This window comes from Triticum aestivum, chromosome 7B (assembly GCF_018294505.1).
Source record: "Triticum aestivum cultivar Chinese Spring chromosome 7B, IWGSC CS RefSeq v2.1, whole genome shotgun sequence".
Classification (NCBI taxonomy): Eukaryota; Viridiplantae; Streptophyta; class Magnoliopsida; order Poales; family Poaceae; genus Triticum; species Triticum aestivum.
In genome coordinates, this window is record NC_057813.1 from 721,435,809 (window position 1) to 721,444,557 (window position 8,749).

The 8,749-nt window shown below is 45.9% G+C and overlaps 1 pseudogene across 1 annotated transcript in view; it reads left to right on the forward strand.

The window, feature by feature from the left end:
- The window catches only part of LOC123158617 (receptor-like protein EIX2), a 68,340-nt pseudogene that overhangs the window by 10,304 nt on the left and 49,287 nt on the right, over nucleotides 1–8,749 (forward strand). Inside the window, exon 4 of the transcript XR_006479354.1 lies at nucleotides 1,530–1,545. The product of XR_006479354.1 is annotated as a receptor-like protein EIX2 (transcript). The remainder of the gene's footprint in view (nucleotides 1–1,529; nucleotides 1,546–8,749) is intronic.

The window sequence follows — 8,749 nt, forward strand, 5'->3', positions numbered from 1 at the left end:
ATGTCAAATTTTTATGATTTTTTTCTGTTCATAGAATTTTTATGATTTTTTTCTGTTCTAATTCTGTTCATAGAATTTTAATGATTTTTTTGTAGTTCATTGATTTTTTTGTTAGATGTGTAGTTCATAGATTTTTTGTCAGATGTGTTGTAATTTAGATGTTAATTTTTTACTATATATAGAAGTAGTTTATTTTTAATAAGTACTACTTTATTTATTTATAATAAGTGCTTAGTAGTTGAACTAGTTGATTTAATTAATAAAACTAATTTATTTAACTATATATAAAAGTAGTTTCCGCATCGACGTCGGTGATGCCTATCCCGCATCCTCGTCGTCGTCGACTCGGCGGTGGTGGAGGCCTGCTTGATCAGGGCCATGTTCAGGACTGGGCTCCGCCGGGCTGGTATTGGGAGGTGCTACCTTCTGGGGGACGTAGGTTGGTGAGGAGGCAGCCCGTTGTTGACCCGATCCTTGTTTGGTGGCGGTCGCGTGGGCCAGTGACGGTGCCGAGGCTTCCGGACACCGCGGAGGTGGTACGTCACCGTGTCAGCGAGGAGGACGAGCACACCCTTCGCTACGTGGTTGCGTTGGAGGGCAGGTTCGACAATACCTGGCAGGTTTTTCAGGGATCTCACTGGAGCTATGGTCCCGTGATTGTTCCTTATCTTTGGGTGTCCACCGCCCGCGACGATACCCGTTGGGCGCTACGGTTCTAGCCGTATTAATTAGCGATGCTATATGTATGATAGTATTCGAGGAGTATTCGACGATGTACGAACACAAGAGATGATGTACTTTTGGTTATAATTGAATGCATGTTAATTTGAATACTACTTTATTTTATAATTTGGTTTTGCTTATTGAATGCTCATATTGGAAAAGTACTCCTACTTTGAATGCTAAAATTGAAGAGCACTCTATGCAGAAATCTAGGAGCCCCCTCCATCATCCACGTCGTCGTGGGGGTAGCTTCTCCTTCATTCCCGTGTGCTAGACAATTTGTTGTAATAATGCACTCGGGAATGAAAGGAGGAGCTACGTACCATCACCGATAGTCAACCCATGATTAATAATAATGATATAATTTAGGTTTTTTAGTACATATGTTTAATATTTGAATTATGAACTTAGGCCGGAAATGTCGTACTCGGACGACGAAAACCGCCCGGGCGAGTGCGACTGGTGCCACGACGACCGAGTTATATGCGACAGGTTCATTGAGCTGGAGGAAGATCGGCGCTTCAGCATTAAGCTCGAGGAGACCTTCGATGTTCATACGGTACACAACGAAGATAATAGTTTTTTTCATAATTAAGCACGAAGTCAACTTTTTTTTTGCGGGTACGTCAACTTTTTTAACGTGTATTTTTCATCTTTTCCAATTCGACTAGCTTATCCCATGTTATGCAAGACGCTATGTCTTGAAGAGGATGGGTTTTGAAGACCATGAAAGTATGGAAACCAAAAAAATTCTCCTAAGGACCCATCATGGTGTGGATTTTCAAGTAAAGTTGTACAATGCTGAGAGTGTAACCCATTTTGGTTGCAAAAATTGGGAAGCACTTTACAAGATGTATGGTTTTGATGAAGGTATGCTTGTCACCATGGATCTTGCTGATCCTACAATCCAGCAAGACAATACGGGCATTTGGGTCCTTGTGGATACACCTCCAATTCTTCCACCATGTGAGCTTAACATAGTTATTAAGTAATTTATATTGTTCATTTCAAAATAGTTGACAGCTTGTTTCCATTGACAGCTTATTTTCATTCTTCAAAGAATGTGCGGAAAATGGTAGACAAAACCCACTACACCGATGGCTCCGAATTAACTTATAAGGAGAAAAATCATCTGATCGCATTTTGTACTGATCTTGAGAATTACAATGTCTACAATCGAACTCCTCAACATTATGGTCAATACGTGTCACTAGTGCACGTGTTGAACTACGGTAACTACCATGGAGATACCCTGGTAAGATTTTTTACTATTACGACATCCCTGCATCTTTTTTTAAATACTTCTAAAACTAGTACATCATTGCTAACTACGAAGTTACTAATATGTTTTTCAACAGATAATCCCGAATGATTGTGTGCCTCATCTGATGTATACGCACGGTCGCCTTGATGTTTTGAACATACAACCAGGTCGTCCTACGAATCTCAATTGTCCATACCGGATTTCTAAAAGAAGTGGAGACATGACAATCAAAGAATGGAAAAAATGTATGGACAGTCGTAAGGAGCTTCTTGCAAGCAAAAGGAGGTGAAGCGCAAGAATTGGAGACAGGATGATCTCCATTCTTCATAATGGAGAGTCAGGGTCTATATTGTTTCATGCTATTTTACCTTAAGGGTGTTTAGGTCCTACCTGATACTGATGACCATGTGCTAAGAACAATTATGTAGGGTTGGCTTCGATGACTATGAGGAGGATGATCATATGACTTGTTATCAATAACGAGTAGAAGTTGTATGATGATGCATGATTAGTAGGACTTGTTATTATATATGATGATGTATGATGCGAGCATGCATTAGTTATTATATATCAGCGGGTGAAATGAACATAGCAGTATAATAGAGGACACTTCTCTCTATTAGCTAGCTAATAACAACCTAAAATTAACCCCCAAAACCCCTAAACCAGCCACTTTTTAAAAAAAAAAGAAAAACCTCAGCTGCTGACACGTGGAAGCCTTTTGGTCCCGGTTCAGGTCACCAACCGAGACCAAAGGCCCCCTTGCCTGGGCTGCTCGCCATAGCCACGTGGAGGCTCATCTGTCCCGGTTCGTGTTAGAACCGGGACTAAAGGGTGGAGGCATTAGTCAGGACCCTTTAGTTCCGGTTCAAGAACCAAGACTAAAGGCCCTTACGAACCGGGACTGATGCCCCCTTTTCTACCAGTGTGTAGCAATCATGGAATCTTCGCATCATCGTTGTTACAGTAGTTCCATCTTTGACGAGAGGCTTCCCATACTTGTATTTGAATTCATCCACCTCCATTATATCAAAATGTGCATCGTCGTGCATGTAATCTGCAGGATTGGTACCGGGCAAGATCCCCGGATGATTAGCGATGATATCGCTAGACACCTTGAGCGAGGGGCACGATTGGTTCGCTTGTTCGCCGAGCTGGGGAATTTTTTTCTCACTTCTTCGTTCTTGTAACCTTTTGTCACTGCAAGTACTTCCCGACCGCTTCACTTCCTTATATGTCTTTTCAGTAATGCGCTCATAGTTGGTTTGCGGTGGAGACGGTGGTGGTCGTTGTAGGGCATCCAAAGTGCGCTTCGCTTTCAGCGGATCTATCTTCTCCTCCGGAGGTGGATGTCTCTTAGTTCTTTGCGTTTCGAAGTAGTCCTTCACTTGGGCTTGACAGATCTCCTCGTTTTCCTGTTCAGTCATCTCGTATGGTAACTTCTCCGGAGTCTTGAGAGATGGACCGAATCGGTATTGCCTCCCGCCTCTGGCTGTACTCCTAGACGCCAGAGCAAGCCGAGCGGCTGCAGCTGTCTTCTTTCGTTGCCTATGAGGCGGAGGAGAAGGACTACGACACGCCCGAGCAGCCGAAGCGGCGGCGGGTCTCTTCCGCCTTTGCTGACGAGGCGGAGAAGGAGGAGACTGGCTGGTCGGGCGCGCTGGCGCAGGCGGAGAAGGAGGCGGAGTGCCGCCACGCGCCGGAGAAGGAGGCGGAGTGCCCTGATCACTCGCCGGAGGAGCAGGCGGAGGAGGAGGCGGAGCACCCTGACTCGCCGGAGGAGGAGGAGGAGGAGGCGGAGGCGTCCAGTTCGGAAGGTTGATGAGCTCCTTCCGCCATAGGCATGGAGTCTTCAGAGCAGAACCCAGCCTAGTCTCCCCTTCACCGGTAGGGTGGTCAAGCACGAGCTCCTCAAATCTCTCTGTTATTTCGTCCACCATCACCCTAGCATATCCTTCTGGAATTGGACGGCAGTGAATAGTTGCACCGGGTTCAGTAGGTCGAACAGAGCCGACAGCCGCCTTGACTTTGTACTTCTCCCATTGCGTCATAAGGTGGCAATGTTGAGACTCCGTGATAGCATCCAAAGGGGTAGCTAGCAGGAGCCGTGAAGACAGGCTCCAGCAGAAGCAGCTCGGTGGAAGCCACGCTACTTCTCTGCTGAGATGGCGGGGTAGCTTCGGGGGTAGCTTCGGTAGGTCGCTTGCTTCGAACTGCTTCTCGTTCCTCTAGCTTCCTTACCCTTGCGTGCAGCTCCTGCAGTTCGCTCTACTCCACTTTCCTTCTCCTCTCTTGGATTTTGTAACCGCCTGCGTCCGGAAACCCAACCTTCCACGGAATGGAGCCTGGCGTGCCTCGTGTCCGTCCGGGTATTCACAGTTGCTCGCTCGTCCAAACGCACTTCCCTATTACAGGGTCCAAGGTTCTGCCAACCCCGAAGAACCAAGTCCTTGGACGGTATCGCCAGTTCAATGTCTCTGGTTCGACCCCTTTATCAAGCAGGTCGTTCTCAGCCTTGCCCACAACGGCCGGGCTTTGAGGTAGCCACCTGACCCCGTGCGATGGTGATGCTCCTTCTTCGCAGCATTTATCTTGTTTGTCGCTGACATCTTCTTACTCCTCTCCGATGTCTTGTTGGCCACAAATGCGTCCCATTGATCTCTGAGCTTCTCATACCGGCTGATGAATTATAGTGTCTTTTTTTGGTCGACAAACTTTGCTTTCAGCTCATTCTTCCACCTCCTGAATAGATCTGCCATCTTCTTGAGAGCACATGACTTGATCAATGGCTCTATAACTGGATTCTCCGGATCCTCCTCTTCCGGTAGGGTGAAATTTACATTCAGCGCATTCCAAAGATCCTCTTTCCGTGTATCTTCGACAAAAGAAACTTGAAGCTCTTCCTTCTTAGGCTGATTCCATAGCTCGATGCTGATCGGGATCATGTCCCTAACAAGAACCCCGCACCGAGCAGTAAACGCGTCCTTGGTTGGCCATCGCGCGCGATTGCTGTGATCGTGAACCTTTCATCCGAGCGCAACTTTTTCTTCGGTCCTCGTCTCTTTACCGAAGTTGTGTTCGATCCGAGGGCTAGAAATAAGAAGAAAGACGAGAGTTAATATGTGTAGATACCAAAACAATGAATGCATCAATTAGCTAGTCAGCACAGGCTTAATTAATATATATACCTGGTCAGACTCTATTCGGTCACCGGAGCTGTCATCACGGTCTCCTTCTTGCACCGGCATTCGGTCACCGGAGCCATCATAATCATGTCCTTCCTCCTCCATTGTTCGATAACCATAGCCTGCTTCACACTCTCCTTCCAGACCATCGATTTCGTTGAGATACGACATGACATCACCTCCACCTGCGGTTATGTCCCCCAACACCCGTTCTGCTTCCTCGTCTCGGCCGTGCTCCATAGTTTCTGCAAATATTACAACATGGCAATTATTATACAAACATGACAGATGGATATATTAGTGGCAAACGTAGACCTAGCTATAGCTAATCTCAACAAGGAATTATATTAATTAGTGGCCTCGATGCTTCTCTAGGGTTTGGGGTGGCCTCGGCAATACTTCAAGGGTTCGGGGTGGCCTCGACGACAACGCTCTTTTAACTTGGTAAATTTGGGTGGCCTCGCAGTGCTTCTAGGGTCTAGTGTCAAAGGATTCAACAAAACTATGTCTTCATCATTAGATGACCCTCGGCGATCCTCGACCCCTCGACGACCCTCGACCCTCGAACCCTCGCCCCCCCCCTCATGTTGAAGTTATCGGGGAGGTGGTATATCGACAACGACATACCCGATAGAAAATAAGAAGAGGAATAAGAAAAAAAAGAGGAGAAGAAGAAAGGAATAGAGGAGAAGATCGAAGAAAAAAAAGGAGAAGAAGAAAGGAATAGAGGTGAAGAAAAAAATAGAAATTACTCTATTTTTTCTTCTTCTCTTCTATATATTCCTTTCTTCTTCTCCTCTTTTTTTCTTTTTTTTCTCTTCTTATTTATTTCTCCTCCTCTTCCTCTCCTCTTCTTCTCCTTTCTTCTTCTCCTTCTTCCTCTTCTTATTTTCCCTTTACCACTCCTTTTTATTCTTCTTCCACTTTTCTTCCTTTTCCTTAATTTACTTTTTCCTCTACACTAACCTATGCACTAACCTAAAATCGATATTTACTAATTAACAACCTAAATAAAAAAACATCATATTAAAAAAACATCATATGCACAAAAAATATCATATGAAGCCCCACCCCCCTCAAGTCGAAGTTATCGGGGAGGGGGTATATCGACCCCCCCCCCCTCTTTTCTTTTTCTTTTTTTCCTCTTCTTATTTATTTCTCCTCTAAAATATAACTTTTGCATATATAAAGCTTTTTCTTCTTCTTCCTTCTCCCTTCTCTTCCTTCTTCCAAAATATGTAAAACTTTTCTAAAAATGAAACTAACCTAAAATGCACTAAATCAGAGAACATACATAGATGAAATTTTTCAAAAAACCTAATTTTTGCATATATACACAAAGAACATACATACATATATAGATTTTTATAATAATGCAAAAAAACAAATCATTATATATATGAACAAAAAATCTGGAAAAAAACAGGACATATAATCATATATACACACATACATATAATCATACATATACGTATAATCTAAAAGAATCATATATATGAAAAAAAACATCATATATACGTGGCGGCGGCATGTGGTCGGGGTGACGGCAACGGGGTCGGGGAAGGGGTGGCGCGCACGGCGACGACGACGAGGTCGGGGCAGGGGCGGCGCGCGCGGCGACAGCGACGGTGTTGGCGCAGGGGCGGCGCGCGCAGCGACGGCGACGGTGTCGGCGCAGGGGCGACACACACGGCGACGGTGTCGGGGCAGGGGCGGCGCAGCGAGGGCGTCGAGGGCTAGCTTCGGCGACGAGGAGAAGGGCGGCGGCGGGCTCGAGGGCACGCACGACGAGGGCGTCGGGGGCAGTTCTTGGGGAGGCGACGGCGCAGTCCGGCAGCCTGGCGGCATCGATGTGGTCGCGGCGCCGTTGGGAGGCAAATGGTCGATGAAACTGAAAAATTTACAAGTCCTGCTTATATACACAGGGTATTGGTCCCGGTTCGTGGCATCAACCGGGACTAATGACCCCCTTTAGTCCCGGTTGGTGCCACCAATCGGGACCAAAGGTCTCTTTTCAGCAGCCCAAAGGGCGGGAAGCAGAGGCCTTTGGGGCCAGTTCTTTTGGCTCAATTGTGAAGAATTACTTCCTGAGGAATCAGAATTACAAAAGAACTCATCTCTGCCTCAAGAATGGTCCAAAATCATCTCAGAATTACAGTGCAATCTAGAATCACCGAAACTTGGCAATTCTGGTCATTCTGGTCATTCCCTCAAGACAAAACGGTTCGCTTTGAACCAAATACCCCTATTGGCAACTGTATTTACAGCCAGAATGCCACCTGGGAGGGCCGACCGAGCGAGGCAAAAAGCAGGGGATTTCTCACGAAGCGCTTCCTCGTCCCCGCACACCCATCGTCTCCAGCTATCTCGAGCTAGGGTTTGGCGCGCCGCCAGCCAGCTCCCGGCCCCGGCGTCGTCCGATCTGCCGGCGGGAGGCCCCTACGACGCCGCCCCAGGCCGGCCGCCCCTTCTCCTTCACTCATCCCGGACCAGCCGCCCCTCCTCGACTCCTCCCCGCCCGCCCCGACGTCCATCCTCGCCCTGCAGCAGGAGGCGTCCGCAGGCCCGCCGGCCCGCCCGCCCTCCGTTCCCCCCGCCCGGCAGCAGGACGCGCCCGGCCTCCGCCCGGCCAGGATAGCTGGTGAGTGCCTCCTCCACTGCCTCTCTTCTTCCTCATGATTTCTCATTGTATTGCTGCTGCTACAGGAGGCAAAGCAGGGGAATCTTGTATGGTTTCTTGTTAGTTAATTTGTATGTTGCTTTGGATGATGCAAACATGTGATTGATGGCATGTACTGAAATATTTTGTATGCAACATTTAGCAAAAAACATTGTATGAAAATCTGTAAGGAATGTACTTCTATATGATTGATTGCTTACTATTAATTCTGTGTTGGTATGGATAGATGTCTGCTTAGTAAAAACATTGACATGTGAATGTTGTAGATGGAAAAAGTGAAGGGTCCGAAAGCAATTTGGGATGCTGCGGCTCATTCCATTTATATGGATGTGTGCGTAGAGGAGGTGCGAGCCAATAACCGCGCTCCAGGACACACCACTTTGTCCGATGTAGGATCAGACAAATCGTGATGTTTTCTCTGCCTTCAAGACTCACGAGCCTAGTGTGTGACGCCCGGATAATCAAGCTACAGTAACCTCTGCTAATGACACCACGTCACCTCCGTTACTGTCGCTAATCTCGTGTTAGTTCGAAAACGATTCAAATTCAAATTTGAAATTAAGGCAAACAACAAAAGTTTTCCAAAAATAAAACTAAAATGTTCTAAATGTGTCGAATAAATCATAGGTAAATGGGGTGGTGAAACCAAACTTTTATGAAATGCTTAACTACACCATAATGATTTAAATAGTAGCAAAACTAATTATTTAAATGCCTTCACTAATTAAATAAATTATCAAACTAAATTATTTGGGGACTAGAGTTTTTGTGGTAGTGGACTAAATTGAAATACCAAATTAGATGCCAAGTATATATTTCACAAAAAACTAAAACAATAAGAAACAAAGATAAAAGAATAAATAAAAAGAAAAGAACAAAAGAAATAAAAACAGAACA